Consider the following 17,030-nt stretch of genomic DNA (forward strand, 5'->3'; position numbering starts at 1 on the left):
GCGAGGAGGGAGTGGAGACAGCGCTTCATTGGAAGGTACTGACAGGCATTCTCCGGATATGGTAGCCCGTTGGCTGGTTGCTGCCATCAAGCCTGTCCCCAGCTGATGGCGCCGCCTTCCGGAACCCTCAGGGAGCTCCATGTCACAGCTGGGCGATAGAGCCTCGGCTCCGTGGCCCAAGGAGATGGGGCAGGCCGGAAAGCAGGGGCCCTGCGTCTAATTTGTGCCACAGATGGCTGCTCCCGCCGTTGCCTTCTGAGGTCACGGGCATGCGCCTGAGATGACTGGGGTTGGGCTGTCAGTGGTGACCCTGCGACAGACTCTCTCTTGGGGGAAGCTGGCTGGTCCCGAGGCCGAGGCCGTCACAACCCCGGGGACGGGGGCCTTATCCCTGGTGCTCTCACCTTGCCGACGAAGGTGTGGAAATGCATCCGAGAGCAGGCTGCTTGCCGAGGAGTGCGGTTCTCGTCTCCTAAGGCCCGGCCTCTCCCCTCCAAAGTTTTACATCGGGGCATTTTGCGCCAGCTGGTGGGCACAGGCTGCCCCGCGTGTCTCAGGCCAGTCGGCTCTTGCTGAAGGGTTATGTGGGAGGCAGGCGAAGCTCCCTGCACCCGTGAGACCTGTGTGAGACCTGTGCCGGTGGAGGCGGCCCTGAAGGAGTGTGGTTGTGACAGCAGCTCAGGAGCTTTCCTGGCTCCTCATGGCCCCGCTGCTGAGTTCTGCTCTCATTGGGTCGAGGCGTGATGGGCACGAACTGTCAGTTAATCCGGTGGCGTTGTGCAGCGCGGCAGGAAAGAACCGGAGGTGAGGCTCGAACAATAAAACACCAGGAAGGATGTCCTGTGGCGGCCGCCGGTCAGCTGTCAGGACAGTCCTCAAATTGCCTGCAGGAGTCCAAGTGGCGTAGTGAGTTCGAAACCACCGGCGAGGCTTTTTCCTGCTGCAGAATGACAGTCTTGAAAACCCACAGGGGCAGTTCTACCCTGTCCTATAGGGTCGCTATGAGTCGGCATTGATTTCAATGGCAGGGAGCTTTGGGTTTGGAAACGTGCCTCAGGGAGCCCTGATGATGTAGTGGTTTTCGAGTTGGGCTACTAATTGCCAGGTGGGCTGTTCTAAACCACCAGTTGCTTCCCTGGACAAAAGTGAAGCTTTCTGCCACTGTGAAGATTTCCAGCCTTGGAAACCCACAGAGGCCGCTGGGCTTTGCCCTCTAGGGTCGCTCAGCGTTGGAATCGACGTGAGGGCAGGGGGGTTGAGCTTTTGGAAACGTGCCTGAGCAGGAGCGGTGGGCAGCGGTCAGGTGCTTGGGTGCTTACCACGTTGGCAGTTCGAATCCCCCCAGTGACTCCATGGGAGAACAGACCTGGCAACCAGCTCTCGTAAAGATGCCAGCCATGGAAGCCTGGAGGAGGTTCCCCTGCAGTCGAGAGGACGGCCGTGGGCGGGAATTGATTGGAGGGAAGGGGGTTCAGGTTTGCTCGGAAGGAGCCCTGTGTGTAACTGAGAGCAACAGATCTGCATGTGGAGCCCCCCACCATCGGTGCCCCCACGCTGCTCAAAGGTGCGCCAGGTGGAGGGAGCGGTGACTGGCTGGCATGTTTCAGATGGATGCAATGATGTACCTCACTGAGGTGGGGGGGAGGCCGAGCTTTAAGGCGAATGTCAAAGCAGTCTCCTTTTCAGTGTCTTACGAGTCCAGAAAGCGTTGACCTGCATGTTGGGAGGTTGCACAAGCATGAAGGGGGCCCAGTGGTCACTGTAGACAAGACACTTGGCCAGGCAGTGTGGAGCCCAAGTCCTTGGAGCTGGACGGAGCTTCTCTTGACCCCACCCCTACCCCATTCTTCCAACTACGTGACTCATAAGCCAGCGGTTCTCAACCTGTGGGTCGAGACCCCTTTGAGGGTTGAACGACCCTTTCACAGGGGTCGCCCGATTCATAGCAGTAGCAAAATGACAGTGATGAAGCAGCAACGAAAATAATGTCCCCACCACATGACTAACTGTATTAAAGGGTTGCGGCATGAGGAAAGTTGAGAACCACCGGTATAAGCAGCTGAAATGTAATTCTACGCTTCTGGTGTAGCGCTTATGCACTGGGCTGCTAATAACTGAAAGGCCAACAGTTTGAAACCCCAGCCGCTCGTTGGAGAAAGAGGAGGCTTTCTACTCCTCCAAGGAGTTCCCGTCTTGGAATCCCACAGGGGTAGTTCTACCTTGTCCGATAGGGTCGGTATAAGTCAGAATTGACTCGCTGGCAGTGAGAGTTGACTCCAGCTTCATATTAATAATTTCTATCCTCTTCCAAACCCATAGGGGCAGTTCTACACTGTCCTCTGGGCTCACTATGTGTTGGAATCGACTCTACAGCAGTGAGATTATCTTCCAAAGTTGCCTTAACTAACAAAGGTAGCTCCCCCCACCCAGTCCCCTACTTTGCCTCACAATGAAATCTGAGCTGAATCTTCCGGCAACATACAGTTGAGTTTAGTCCAGGTTTTTAATAGGTGGCTAGGCCAAAACCTTGTAGGTTAAAATAGAACATCTGTTCATTGTAAAATTCTGTGACCCTGGATATGAATGCACGAACTTGGCCTTAAAAAATTTCCAAAGAGGCTCTCTATTTTGGTTTGACGATTTGTTTCAGTTCTGTACGGAGTTCAGTGCTGGGCGCTGTGGGAAAGGTTGCCTTCCCCACCCCACGTCCGTCTACCCATATGCAAGGGGCGTGAACTTGAACAGCTTAGAATTAATAGTTTGTGGCTTAGGCACCTACCTGGAAAGAAACCGCCAGTGAATGCCAGTCCCGAAACACAGTCTCGTACCAGAGCCAGCTGAGAAGCTGTGGAAGGCAGGCAGGGGCGAGGGCTAGCTTGGAAGTAGAAGCAGAGGATGCTGTGGCTTGGGGGCTTGGGCTGGGGGTAGGGGGCTGAAGACTAGAGAAAGCTGAAAGGGGAGCGAAGTCTGGCTCCAGCTTTCAGAGCTCCAGGTCTGCGCCATGGAGCTACATTTTGCTGTCCTGATTCCTGCATGTTCCATGGTTCGTCGTTTGTCAATCCAGAGACGAGGCAGCGTGAAGGGAACAGATGGTCCTTGGGTTGTGCATTGACCCCCCAACAGCCTCGCTTTAAAACATCAACAACCACAAGAGCCCTACACTTTTGAGTTATACTTCGTTCATCCAGGGCAGTGGTTCTCAGCGAGGGGCAGTTGGACCCCCGAGAGGCTATTTGCCACCGTCTGGAACTCAACTCCTAATTGAAAGGGTTGTCAGTCAGTGAGGGCAAGACCTGGCAATTGGGGCCGTCAGAACCAGGGGTTATAGTGGAGCTACGTCCAGTGGGCAGAGGCTGGGGATGCTGCTAAAACACCCTCCCGGGCACAGGGCAGCCCCCCCCCCAGTAAAGAGTCATCCGTGCAAAGTGCCAGTCCTGTCGAGGGGGAGGACCCTTGGACCAAGGGCTTGGTGGCTACCCATTTCACCCTTAAAGTAATGCCCACAGAAGTGGCTCAGCAAAGCTCCCTGCTCCCAAGATCCCAGGAAAGGGTCCCAGGAGGAGCGGGCTTCTTCGTCCGTCTCTTGCCTGATTTTGCAGGCTCGCTGGCCTCCCTTTCCCCTGCGGCTCTCCACCGCGTCTTGTTGCTCGCTGGACTTGCTCCCCCAACCTTAACTCCAGTGCAGCCCATTTCGCCCCAGCGCATTCCGAAGGCCACCACCCCGCCTGTCTCTCTGTACCACTTGTCCTAAGACTACATTGGGAAGTCTTTGTCCTCTTCCGGGAAACCATTTTTTTCCCCTCTCCCCCGGAGATGGAGGTTAATGAATCGCTGTCCTGCCTGGGACGTGCCCTGCATACGGCGCTCCCCTCCCCGATCGAGAATTAAAAATGTGAGCTAGTTAATAAACTATGGACTCGCCGCCACTCAACTGTAAATCCATGCCTCTTCCAGGACACTTTTTGACAAGTTTCAGGTAAGAATGATGGCATGTTAAATTATTAGGCAGTTTTATGACTGTGTAGGGAAGATTTATCCTTTGATGAATAAATATTGCTGTAGCCCAATTTAGAACTTGACAAATGCTGATTTATGGCTTAAAATATAAGGGATATTTTATGAGGCCGTGGCAGTGGTGGTGGGGTGGGTTTAAAAGGGATGGTGGTGGCACCTTTGAGCAAGATGCCATTAAAACACCGCCACCGGCGGAGCCGCAGGGAGGATTCTCCGTGGCTGTGGGGCGTTCCCCCTGCTCCTAACTCCTGTCCCAGTGGGGTGGTCCGGGCCATGGTGGAGATGCTCAGTCCCGACAGGGAGCATTCGGAGGCTCTATTGAAAGTGGGGGTGCCGCTTGAGTCCCTGGCACACACCTTCTGGAGGCTTCCACTCACCAGGCCCAGCCCACTGCCATCAAGTTGATCGCAACCCATAGCAAGCAACCCTACAAAGGGTTCCTGAGACTGGGTCTCTTTCCCGGAGCAGACAGCCCCGGATTTCTCCCTTGGAGTGACTGTTGGGTTTCAACCACCCAGTTTCTGGTTCACAGCCTAATACCCAGCCTTCAGGGCCACCAAGGCCCGTTATCAGTCCATGTAAATTCAGGGTGTCCATGGCCCCAGTTTCATAGCTGCACATTTTCCAGATGTGGGCAAGGTAACTTGTTTCTGTTTTGGGGGTCAATGAGGTTTTTGTGTGAACGTATACACACGATATACTCACTGTTTCAACAATGGCCACGCGTCCAGCTGGGGGACACTGTCTGTTCTTCAAGCAATGTCACCTTTCCCGGCAACCTTACCAAACCTGTTTCCCATTTTTAACCCGAACTCGCCGCCCTGCCCCTGGAGGCTCTCAGCTCTCTTTCTGATCCCCTGTTGTTGTCTTGACCACATAGAGATGCTTCTTGGAAACAGTGCGGTGTTTGAACGGAGACGTGATTTTCTGCCGAGGCTCTCCTTTGGTTCCAAGATGACTTCTGGGTGGGGTTTCAAGATGATTCAAGGTTCACAGACTTCCTCAGGGTAGTTAATAGTTGAGAGATGGCGTCCATGACTCCAGATGCGCTGAATTCCAGGAACGTTTGAAATCCTGGTCTCTTTTCCGAGGTCATCCTATTTTAGCCTTTAGAAACCCGGGATCAGGCTGGACAAAGGCGTTCTCTGCTATGGCAGTCAGAGAACTGAAACTGAAACAGACACGTGGTGTCCGGCACGCATGGTGATGTCAGACCTCAGATCAGTTAGTTAGAACCTCTTATCTTTTGTCTTTGGGTACTGTGTGCATTCCGTCTTTGATTAGTTAACATGGCAGGCAATTTGGGAGTTATAGAGGGGGTAAGTTTCCCTCCCAGCCCTGTTCCCCATCCTCCCAAACGCCCCTCTGGGGAGGTCAAAGCAGTCGCTGGTGAGTAGAACCCTGTGCTCGCTGATTTTTTTAGCAAGTAGATTGCCAGGCCAACCCTCTTAGCAGCTAAGAACACTTATCATGTCTACCACCCGGGGATTATCTGTTCGAAGGTAACCTGGGCATGCAAGTGCAAATATGAGTCGAGAGGATTTTTATCAACCCATGCTGGCCTACTAGTCATACCATTCTGGACCGTGCTTTTCCTACTCAGCAGGGTGTAATGAACATCGTTTCAGATTATGAGAGACTCCTTTCCTCTTTGAGACAACTACACCTCCCTTACCGCCCTGGAGTCGGTGCTGACTCATAGCCAGCACTGTGGGTTTCTGAGACTGAAACGGTTTACGGCAGTAGGAAGCCCGGCCTTTCTCCTGGGGAGCTGCTGGTGGTTTTGAACCACCGACCATTCGAATCGCAGCCCAACGCATAACCCCCACACCACCAGGGCTCCTAAGCAAGTGCATAGTACTCTGTTATACGGATGCGACATAACATTTTTTTTATTAATAATTTTGGGGGGCTCTTACCACAATCCATACACACATGCATTGTGTGAAGCACATTTGTATATATGTTGCCACCACCATTCTCAAAACATTTTCTTTCTACTTGAGCCCTTGGTATCAGCTCTTCTCCACCTCCCCTCCGTGAACCCTTGATAATTTATAAATTATTATTTTTTCATGTCTTACACTACCCGCTGTCTACCTTCACCCACTTTTCTGTTGTTTGTCTCTCTAGGAGGGGGCTGTAAGTAGGTCATTGTGATTGGTTCCCCCATTCCCCTTTCCCTCCTGGTATCGCTACTCTCATTATTGGCCCTGAGGGGTTTATCTGTCCTGGATTCCCTGTGTTGTGAGCTCTTATCTGCACCAGTGTACATGCTCTGGTCTAGTCGGATTTGTAAGATAGAATTGGGGTCATGATAGTGGGGTGGAGGAAGCATTAAAGAACTAGAGGAAAGTTGTATGTTTCATCGGTGCGATCATAACTTATTTAAGTAGCCCCCAGCCCTGCCCCAGGGGTAGATAGGGTGGGTTTTCCCAAGTGTTCCGGATCCACACTGGAGGTGTCCATCTGTCGGATAGGTCCCTTGAAGCGAGATTGTTGGTAGACGTTTGAAGTAGCTTTCAGATCGCCACCATCAGTGAATGAGACCTTCCTGCCGCCCGAGTGAGTGACCACACTCCCTGATGGCTGCCAATCTGATAGGGGAGCGCTGGTCTCTCCACCAGTTTTCGTTTGCATTCCTTTTATGCGTGTGATGGGGCGTCTTTTCGCGTGTTTGCCGTCCATCCGTCTTGCTCTCCCTTCCCGTTGGTAGCCTCTGCCCGGTTTCCTATCAGGATGTTGGTCTTGCACCACTGTGAAGATTCAGCATCGCTGGCCCCAGCCCTGCGTTCGGTATAGCTCGCTCCTGGGGCTCAGCCAGGCGGACAGTTGTAATGTGGAGAATGGATGGGGCGGGTCACCCATGCTGTGGGTGAAAATGGGTGTGTCCTGTGGGAGGGTCGTCGCTGTCTCGGAGGCTGTTCCAGTCACTGAAGCCGGTGGTTTCTGGGGCTCACCCGCCCAGGGCTCCTTCAAGAGCTGGGCTGACCTGGACAGGGAGCCAGTGGCCCCAGGAGAATGGGCTGCGTTCTGGAGTGGAGGCACATGATTGGGGACGGCTGTGAGTGAGCATCCTGGGCTTTGAATATGTGACTTCAGACAGGTTCACAGGAAAGGGGCAGGGCAGTGACACCGAACATTTCCAAACACGTGGTTTAAGAAAAGACTGACCCTCCCCAACCCCGAACATCCGGAAACATAGGAGAAACTTACTGTCAAGCCTAGGTCAGTACCGTATTACACCGATAGGTCTCTCTGAGTGCCAGTCACCTTCGCAGAGGAAGTTCATTGAAACCTAAAACAGTGGTTCCCACCAGGAAGGGAAGGAGCTTACCTACATTGGCAGCATGGTCTTTTCAGAATGCACCCAGGCTTCCAGGACCGCCCTGGGCCACCCAGGTCTCTCTTTACTTAGCCCCTTGGGGTGCTGTTACCAGGTGGCCTTCTGTGTCCAATCTCTGGAGGTTCAGAGAAGCCAGCAGAAGAAATGCCTGAGGATTTTCCCCTTCGGGTTCAGAGAGGAGGTGAATAGTCATCCTGCCTTCTCCCTCACCTGTGCGTACCTTTGAGCTAAACTCAGGCCCCTCGTTTGGAAAAGGGGAGTGTGGTCAGCCCTGGTATAGAGATGCACTGCGTCTAAGGAAGGGGTCTTGGGTGGTACAAATGGTAACTCATTCAGTTGTGTGGATGGAAAGATTAGTGGTCCGGGCCCATCCAGGCACCCTGCAGAAGAAAAGGCTGGCACTCTACTTGTGAAACCAGCCACGGAGGATCCGGCACAGCTCTGCTCCCCATACATGGGTTTACCAAGAGGTGGAATTGACTTGGAGTGTGTGTGTGTGTGTGTGTGTGTGTGTGTGTGTTATCAGAGTTTCCGTGTGTGTGTGTGTGTGTGTGTGTGTGTGTGTGTGTGTGATCAGAGTTTCCCAGCCCAGGAGGGAGAGAAACACTCGCTCTTAGCTTCTGACCCAGCGTGACAAGGTTTGAGAGGAGAGCCCCCCTCAAGGAGATGGACGCAGAGTGGGGCTGCAGCAGCGTCCCGGCGGCCTGAACTGAGCAGATTCAGCAGTGCCGGGTTGGTTTGGCTGGGACAGCCGCTGCTGGCTGAGCCCCACCCTGAAAGTGGTGTGGAGGCCGCACTGTCTTTAGTGGTCGCCCTTCCTAATCAGGAGAGGACGTTGGTGACGTGGCAGCTTCCTGGGCCGGACCCTTCTCCCTAGAGAGCTGTGCCCTTCAGCGACTGAGAATTTGGTTTGGGGCCCGGGGAGGAACTGGAGGCTGTGCGGAGCTTCCTAAACTTGGCTGCTCTTCCTTGCCTTTTCCCAGGTCAGAGGCTAAGACATTAGACCTTTGGGTCTGTCAGACTTGGGGCCAGAAAATAAGAACATTGTAGAAAGGATGCTAGCCTTCCTGGAGTGCGACATTTCCCGGAGGGGAATGTGGAGGGCCAGAGGCATCGTTCCCTTCTGAGAGGCTGCGCTGGTCATCGGCCCTGGCTCCTGATTTGGGTCTCCTTCACGGAGTGCCCGGCACAGGCTACCTGGTCACAGGGGTCTGGTTATTCTCAGAGCTCTGTGATGCATCTCAGCTTACTTGGAGGATAATCGATCAGCTTTGCCATGCTATGGGCTGCCCCATCTGCCCCCTACACCTCCTTCTCCAATTTCACCTCCCTGCCTGTGACACCACCCCCCTCACTCTCGCCACACTGGACTCCCCTGGCTGCACCTGGATGCACCAGGACATCCTGACCTCAGGGCCTTTGCTAGTGCCCTGTCCCTGGAGTCTCCTCCACCAGGTGTCTGCATGGTTCCATCCTTCCCTTCCTTCCGATCCCTCCCCTGACCATCCTTGATCAAAGTCCCTCCCTCCCCACCTTCTCTGCCCCTCGCCCTCGTTTTCTCCCGAGTCTGTCTCTCCAGGTGACATGCTGCGAATGCATTTCTGTAGTAACTGTTGTGTCCTCCTTTGGGGAAGCAGACATCCAAACTGGGTCTAGTTTCCTCTCCTGCTGCATCCCCAGCATCTGCAGGAGTCCCGGCACTTCGTAAGTGCTCCGTATCTAGTGGCTGATGGAAGAGGGGGAGGAAGAGAGTGGGATGGGGCGCAAGAGAGGGGGAGCGGCAAAGGAGTCCAGCCCCTTGGTGCTGTGGGTGGTCTGAGTTGGTTGGTGTGCTCTACAGGGAAGGACGGGACCTAACAGGGCGGTGGAGGAGATTCCTTTGCACACTCCCAGTGATGGGCTACATCCATTTCTTGGGTGTGGTGGGCTAGGAGCTCTCTCTGTCTGTCCCGGAGCTCTTTCAACCCTGTGTGATCCTTGCCGCCGTCGCTGGGAGAAACCAGGGCTCAACGTCACCCCTCAGGAACAAAAGTCTGTTTCTCCGTGCTCTGGACACACGAGAAGGCTCTTGAACGCCGAGCCCTGAGCCAGATGGCTGAGCAGAGGTTGCCCCGGTGGAAGCCAGCTTCATCTTCGAGCTGGTCCTGAGTGGTCATCAAGTTGATTCCGAGTCGTGGTGGTCCCCCCGTCGGGTGTCCAAGGCTGTGACCTCTCAGGAGCAGGTCACCAAGCTTGTGGGTTAGAAGGTGCCTCTGGGTGGATCCGAACCACCAACTCTCAGCTCATAATTGAGTGCTTAGCGTCTGCACCACCCGGGAACTGCCCTTCTACGACAGGGCTTATGTGTCAGAGGTGGATCGGGATGGCTATGATCCTGTTTCCGAGGGACCCAGGCAAGTCCTCGAAGTCTAGGGCTGAGGATCCAGGAGACAGTTGAGGGTGGAAGGTAGACGCCCAATGGATGACTTTGGGTTGAAATGTTGAGTTTGGAAGGGGAAGCAGAGTACTCTTGGGCGTGGGGCCTGCCCCTTTTTGTGGGCGGCGTTGGCCAGTCACTTCCTCTCTCTTTGCCTCAGCTTCCTCATGTGTCAAAGGAGAATTGGACTCGACCCGGGACTCCAGGGCCCGGAGGAGCATGTGGATGGGTTTCAGGGAAGCCTTGTCCCAAGAACTAGTGATCCGGGTCGCCCCTCAGATCCCTTCTCGTACGGACACTCAGTTGAGATGCCTGCATTTTCAGTTCTCTGTTCGACCCGGATTGAATGCCAGGTTTGGGGTACAACCACGGCCCCCTTGATGGGCTGGCAGTAGCAGTGACAGTTGAAAAGAAAGTTAGCTTGGTGCATGTGGGGACTTTCTCCCCCCACTCCCCACCCCACCCCACCCCCCGCCTCCTTTCCTCTTGCTTTTCACCTGTAAGTGATCACAAGATCAAACGGGTTTCGGTCTGAGTCCCCCTGCTTTACAGTCTGAACCTGCTCTGCACTGACTTATCACCTTTACTTTCAACTTGTCTGTCTTTCGGGGAGACCTTATCAGCCAACTGTTCAGCCCTCAGGGTAGGAAGATGTGGTCTCAAGCAGTTTTGGAACCTGGGGTTACAGCGATTGAGCTGTCACCCCCATCCCCTCCTTATCGGCAGCACACCCTCCCATCCTGGCCCAATGAACTGTTGTGACACAGCAGTAACAACCTGTTCCCCTTCCTTCTGAAAAACCTTGCATCTTGCTCAGAACCAATGAAAATGCAGTCCCTTGTCTGAACATTGCTAGGGCTTTTAAGAGGGAGACAGCCAAGCCTTTAAGCAAGGGTGGGCCCCGAGGGGTCCTCTGCTCATAAAGCCGGTCCTGTGTCCACCCTGGAAGACCATACGGACTTGTCAAACATGTTCAGAGAGCCATTAGTGACTCCCCCGAAGAGAAGAGGGTTTTGGTTGTTTCTGTCACGGGCTGTGTATTGGTGAGCCACGCCGGCCAGGCAGGGAGGAGTTTGCACGCTGCCCACGGCTGCGGAGTGGGGTTGAGGCACACAGAAAGGTGGCTTATAACTGGTGGCATGCCCCCAGGGCTACTCCTCTCACTGGGGACCCAGTGCTGGCAAGGGGGGCTGCTTACGGGCCCCTTACACTTAGGACTTGGGCGTGTCAACTTCCCAGGTGATTTTCTGTCGCAGCAAAATTGGAAGCACACCACAGCAACATGTCTGTTCTGACCGGCTCCTGTGTGAGCACACGTGTGAGAGAGAGATATGTATATCCCATTAAGAAATATATGTTTGGTTGGGTGAAACCATCATAAAGCCATAAAGAGAGCCGGCGTTCTGATGTCTGCGCCGGCGTGGCCGAGCCTGCGTGGCCCTGAGTGAAGTAGCGCAGGCACCGGCGGGCCAGCGTGGCAAGGACCCACTCGTGTCTGAAGTAGACGACTGCAGAGCGTGGACAGGGTGTGAGTGGGGAAGGGGGCGGGGCTGTGACGGGAAGGACACGGGGTTTCTGTTTGGGATGATGGAAGACTTTGGGAAATGGATAATGGTGGTGGCTGCACCATATGGTGAAGGTAAGGAATGCCACCGAATCACACACTTAAAATGGTTAATGTGGCAAAGCCCCCCGCCCCCGTCTATCTGTCTAGCCTTGGGCTGCTCTGTGTCCGACTTGGCCCACAGGTTCTGGTTGGGCGTTGTTTGGATTCCCATGAGGGTGTTGGTGACTAACGCTGTGGCCAGATGTCAGGCTTTCTCACCTGGGTGGGGATGGGGTGACAGTAAGGTAAATGAACAAGAGACCTATCTGGAAATGGTGATGGTCATTGGCAGATATTTGTAAAGATATTCTTGCTTGGAAAACAAAATAAATGGCGATTCTGTACTAGCCCCCCCCCAAATTAAAACAAACAAATGAGTCAATTAAAAAAACACACCAAAAATGCCACAACTTTTCTCAACTCTGTGAAGACCCAAGGAGCCCTGATAACGTTGAGCTGCTAACTGCAAGGTCAGTGGTTCGAGAACACCAGCTGCTTCGTGGGGGGAAAATGAGACTTCTGCCCCCTCCGGAGTACAGCCTTAGAAACTCAAAAGGGGCAGGTCTACCGGGCAATGCAAGGTTGTTGGGTTAAATTGGACTTGCAGGCAGTGAGACCAGTGTTTTTCTTTTGGATTTCATGGGCAAACAAAATGTGGCATGTACCTACGATGGGATATTATCTTACTATTAAAAGTAAGGAAGGAACACAGATCGAACATGAGTTAACAGCAACGTGCGTTAACCGTGAAAAGATGGGGAGTGACAGAAGCCAAGCACTGAAGGACCGACCTTGCATGACTCCGTTGATAGGAAATGTATAAAGTAGGCAAATCCATAGAGACCGAAAATAGGTTAGTGGTTGGCAGAGAGAGGGTGACTAGACCTGGTGGTGCGGTGGTTAAACCTCAGCTGCTAACCAAAAGGTGGGCGTTTCAAACCCACTAGCCACTCTGTGGGGCCAAGACGAGGCAGCTGCTCCCCTGCAGACAACACCCTTGGGAACCCAGTGGGGCAGTTCCACTCTGCCCTGCAGGGTCACTGTGTGTGTAGTTGCTGTGTTTAGGGTGAGGGCCAGTGGGGAATGGGTACTAAAAGGGTCCAAGGTCTCTTTAGGGGGTGTAAAGAATGTTCTGGAATTAGAGACAGTGTTGAGGGCTGCATAATTTGTGAAGATGCTAAGAAACAGAAAACACTGAACTGTGTACTTTAAAAGGGTAAATTCTCTTTCAATTTAAAAATAGAGTGGGAAAAAAAAAAAGTCGGTTGAGAGCTTTGATTTTACCCTTGCCGGGCACTGTTGACTCAGTCCAGGAGTGGCCCTCTTTCCTCCTAGGAGTCCCTTCCCTCCTCCTCCTCCTGTCTCCCACCCAAGCTGCACCTACTGTCTCCAGCTTCCCCGATGCAGAGCCTCTGTTCTGGGTAAGCTGTCATGGACGCATGCGTGCTAAGAGGCGATGGGGCTGCTAAGACTTAGCCTCTCGCAAGGCATTGATACGTTAGCTGAGAGCTGGTCTATGCACATGGGCTCCATAGTTCACTTCAGAGTCACCAGTCAGAGCAAGGGTGAGTGGAAGGTTTACGGATATTGGGGGTGGGGTAGGGATGCCCTCAGTGCCTCTGGAGGCAGTGGCCAGATACTCTTCCCTCATACCAAGCAGACTGACTTCCAGACCAGGCCAGCTTGGTGATGGTAGCCAGCGGCCCTTGAGGTCCAGCGCTGCTACCCAAACTGGCAGACTGACCCCACCAGTGACTCGGTGGGAGAAAGCCCTATGGGTGCAGTACTGCTTGGCTCTGTCGGGTCTCAAAGGCACGCAGCCTGCAGTAGCAGCCGCAGCAGCAGCCTGAAAAGTAGCCCCTTCTGGACTAGCACCTTTGTTCCTAAACCCAGCAAGCGGCTTCTGACGGCCCCAAAGGCGTGGCCTTTTAACGCTGCCAGGAAATACCCTGATTAGGTTTCATTTCTGCTCTATTTAATGTGATTGGGTCTTGAATTAAATGGTCCAGTTGGAGCAAACCCCTCACCCTTTTGCTTGATGTAATTCAGTCTTACTCTTTCCTGCCCAGTGTGCCCCAACTTCCTTCTCTCCCCCCTTCCTCCTCTCTTCGTCCCCCCACCATCACAGCCTCAGCCTCTCGGGCTCAGTTCGGCCCAAGCCTCACCTCTTCTTTGGCACAGCCCAGAATCTCCCCGAGTCCGAATAAGGTCCTCCCCACCCCACCCCCTATCACCACCATCCTTCACGGTCAGGCTGCAGGTCCTTGAATTCTGAGAACGTTAGGTCATCTTTGGATCTGTGTGGTGCTTTCTGTACACCTGAAGTACTTAATACATGCTTTGGAGTTGCTCGGAACCAAGCCTGTGTTTGGCCTTGTGAAGGATTGGGGAGCTGCACAATGACCTAGAGAGAGGTGCTTCCGAGAAAGTAAGTGTGAATCTCTGGAACGGCTGGATAGGCAGGCGGTGAGGCCGTGGTTGGCATGTGTGGTAGGAAAGGCTGGAGTCTGAGAGCCCTGTGGGTGTGCACAGGGCTTCTGAGTACTTCCGGCCAGGTGGGAAGATGAGACATGGGAGTAACTGCTTCAGGGGTGATACTTAGGCGAGAGATTTCCAGCTTCCATCCTCAGCCACCTTGGCGGTGAAGTGGATTACACTTTGGGCTGTTAACCACGAGGCCAGCAGTTCGAAACCACCAGCCCCTCCTGAGGAAAAATAAATGAGGCTTTCTGCTCTTGTAAGAGGGACAGTTGGAAAACCCACAGGGGCCGCTCTTCCCTGTCCTACAGGGATGCTACAAGTCGGCATCGACTCGCCGCGACGGCAGTGAGTGTGGACTTGGATCCTCAGCCGCAGTGCCAGTGTCAACAAATAGTTATCGAGAGGCCACCCTGTGCCGATGCTGAAGCCTTCACGGAGCTCCATCCTGCGATGGACTTGGGGGAGGTTAGGAACTTTGAATAGACTGCCTGGATTTGAGAGCTGCTTTGCTCTGGGCTTCCTGAATCCTCTCTGAATTTCCTCCTAGGGCTGTTGAAGTCCCACAAGACTGACCTTGGGTAAAAGACCTATCACCATCATCAGCATCAATTTCATGCTGAATACTTCCATTCACATTCCACCTCTGAAAGGACGAATGGAGAGGGTCAGGCAGGCTGCACTTCCCACCCCCACCGGCGTATCTGGCCCAGGGACGGAGGTCTTGGCCGTATACATCAGCGTCCCTGCAGGAAGCAGTTACCACGTGCCCAGGGTTTCACTGGGAGACTTGAGCCAAGGGGAGCATTTACAGGCGTGTGGACAGAGAATGGTGAGCCCCATCCAGGGAAAATTGGTACAGGAGGAGGGAGCCCCAGAGTTGGGGAGAAGGGACCCCTGGCAGGAGCTGTAATGGTGGGAGGGCACAACCGGTGTCCAAGTGTGCAGAGGCAGGAAGAAGGGGGGAAGATACCTGTGCCTTGGCCAAGCACAGCTGGAAGGTCAAGGAGTCCAGCTGGTGCCAAGGGCAGTGGGGTCAAGGTCAGGGATGGGTTTGGCAGGCGGAGGGATTCGGCTCCCGGGTCTTGGGTGATTAGCGGGCTTCCTGCTGGCACTCGGCTGTCCCGCAGGCGTGCACCCCGGCCGGTTTCCATCACCGCAGCAGTATCAGGTAACGTTCCTGGGCCTCCATTCAGCCGGCGAGAGGGCGGCCCGCACCCCTGCAGACAGCTGCTCCTCCCCGCTGCCGCGCAGGGCCACCACCTGGCTCCCAAAGGCGCGCGCGTCTTCCCGCAGGACGGTTCGGAGCGTCCACCTTCCGAAAGCGCTGGAGCTCTGTGTTCCAGCATCAGCCGCAGCAGACCACGGCGTCGCGGTGCTCCAAGCAAGGTGGCCAGATTTTAACATGGGTCGAGCGAAAGAGCCACGTGGCAGCCGAAAACCGTATCCCCGAGCTTGTCGTGCGTGCTTTCCAAAAATCGGGACTTTTTTAAAACGGGAAACATTGTTAGAAATCGGGACGTCTGGTCACCTTATCGAGGCACGGGCCGTGCCGCTTCTCACCCCATTGTGCAAAAGGTTAGCAAGAGCTGGGGGCTGACTTGCAGGCAACTCGCGACACCGAAATCAAAAGTCTTGACCTTGGCCTTGTCCGGTAGGCGTGCTTTTAATGCACATCTTCATTGTGCTACTGACAAGAACCAGTAGCCCGGCATTGACCGGAGGTGGCGTTAGCCCCGGGCACCTTCTGCCCAGTCCCGGAGCGTGCCCTTCACCCACCACCACCTCCAGGTCTCCTTCCTGCAGCCCCACGCGCTTCCCACCGCCTGGGACCTGCTTCCCGCTTCCTCTTCTCTTGACCCGGTTAACTCACGTTTTAAGACTCAGGGCCAATCTCGCCCTCCACGGACCCTCTCCAGCCACTCCGGCCCCCACCCTCCATTCCTTAGCTAACTGTCCCCCACCACACCTGCAGGGTGCTACCCGCTGCCCAGGTGTGCCAGACTCCTGCAGCTCCGGGGGGGTGGGGTGGTGGTGGTGGGTGGCTTCCACTGTCTTCAGGGGCAGATCCGAGGGCCTGAGTTTGCTTTGAATCTCTCACTTACTCAGGAAGGTTGGCTTCATAAAGGACCCAGGGCTCAAGTAGAAAGAAAATGTTCTGAGAATGATGGTGGCAACAAATGTACAACTGCGCTCGACACAATGGATGGATGGATGGATTGTGATGAGTTGTATGAGCCCCCAGTAAGATGATGTAGCAAAATAAAATAAAGGAATGGTGTGTGGAGCTAGAAGCAGGACTCAGGACGTCAAAGTGTTATCCTTTGGGGTAAAAATCATTTTCCCCTTTCTTCGTTTTTTTCCTTATTGTAAGGGAACATTTTCTTCTTGGTAATAATGGTGTCCTTAAATATTTGTCTTGGTGAGATTGACCAACTTTGCTAAGCATAGTGCTTTCTACTTGAGTCCATGCCTTCAGTCCATGTGTTTAAGAGAGGCGGCGTTGTTTTTGATCGATGCATGTATGCCACTGTATGATTGTACCAGAGTTTGTTTATCCACTCCTCTGTTGTTGGAATTTTGGGTTGTGTCCATCCTTTTGCTATTATGGAAACTGCAGCAACGTGCATAGGTGCTTGCGTTGTGTTCATTTCTTTAGGATAGACACCCAGAAGAGGGATCACAGAGCCAGGAGGTATTGTGTTTGTTTAAGGAAGCCACATACTGATTTCTACAGCGGATGTGCAATTCTAGAACCTCACCAGCAACGTGTGAGCCTGCCAGTCTCTCGATGTCCATGTCCGCTCTAGCATGTTATTGACTGTCATTTTGGATTTTGTTGAAAGAGTGGGTGTGAGGGGGTATCTCATCTTAATAGGTATTTCGCTTATTGCTGATGAATAGGAACATTTCTTCCTATGGTTTGTCACCTTTAGTAAATTGTCTATTCATGTCTTAGGCCTATTTTTAAAAATTGGTTGTTCTTATTTATTTTATTAAAATGTAGTTTTGTTGAGAGTTTTGAAATTAGCCCTTTATCTGCTGTAGCATTACTAAATAATTTTTCCCAATCTGTGGGTTCTCTTTTGATTAAGTCTTTTGATTTGCATAAATGTGGTATTTTTAGAAGGTCCCAGTCCTTTATTTTTTAATTTTTTGAAAGTTTATTT

Source organism: Echinops telfairi, unplaced genomic scaffold (genome assembly GCF_000313985.2).
Source record: "Echinops telfairi isolate 266 unplaced genomic scaffold, ASM31398v2 ScPeMD7_3533;HRSCAF=4204_1, whole genome shotgun sequence".
Taxonomy (NCBI): domain Eukaryota; kingdom Metazoa; phylum Chordata; class Mammalia; order Afrosoricida; family Tenrecidae; genus Echinops; species Echinops telfairi.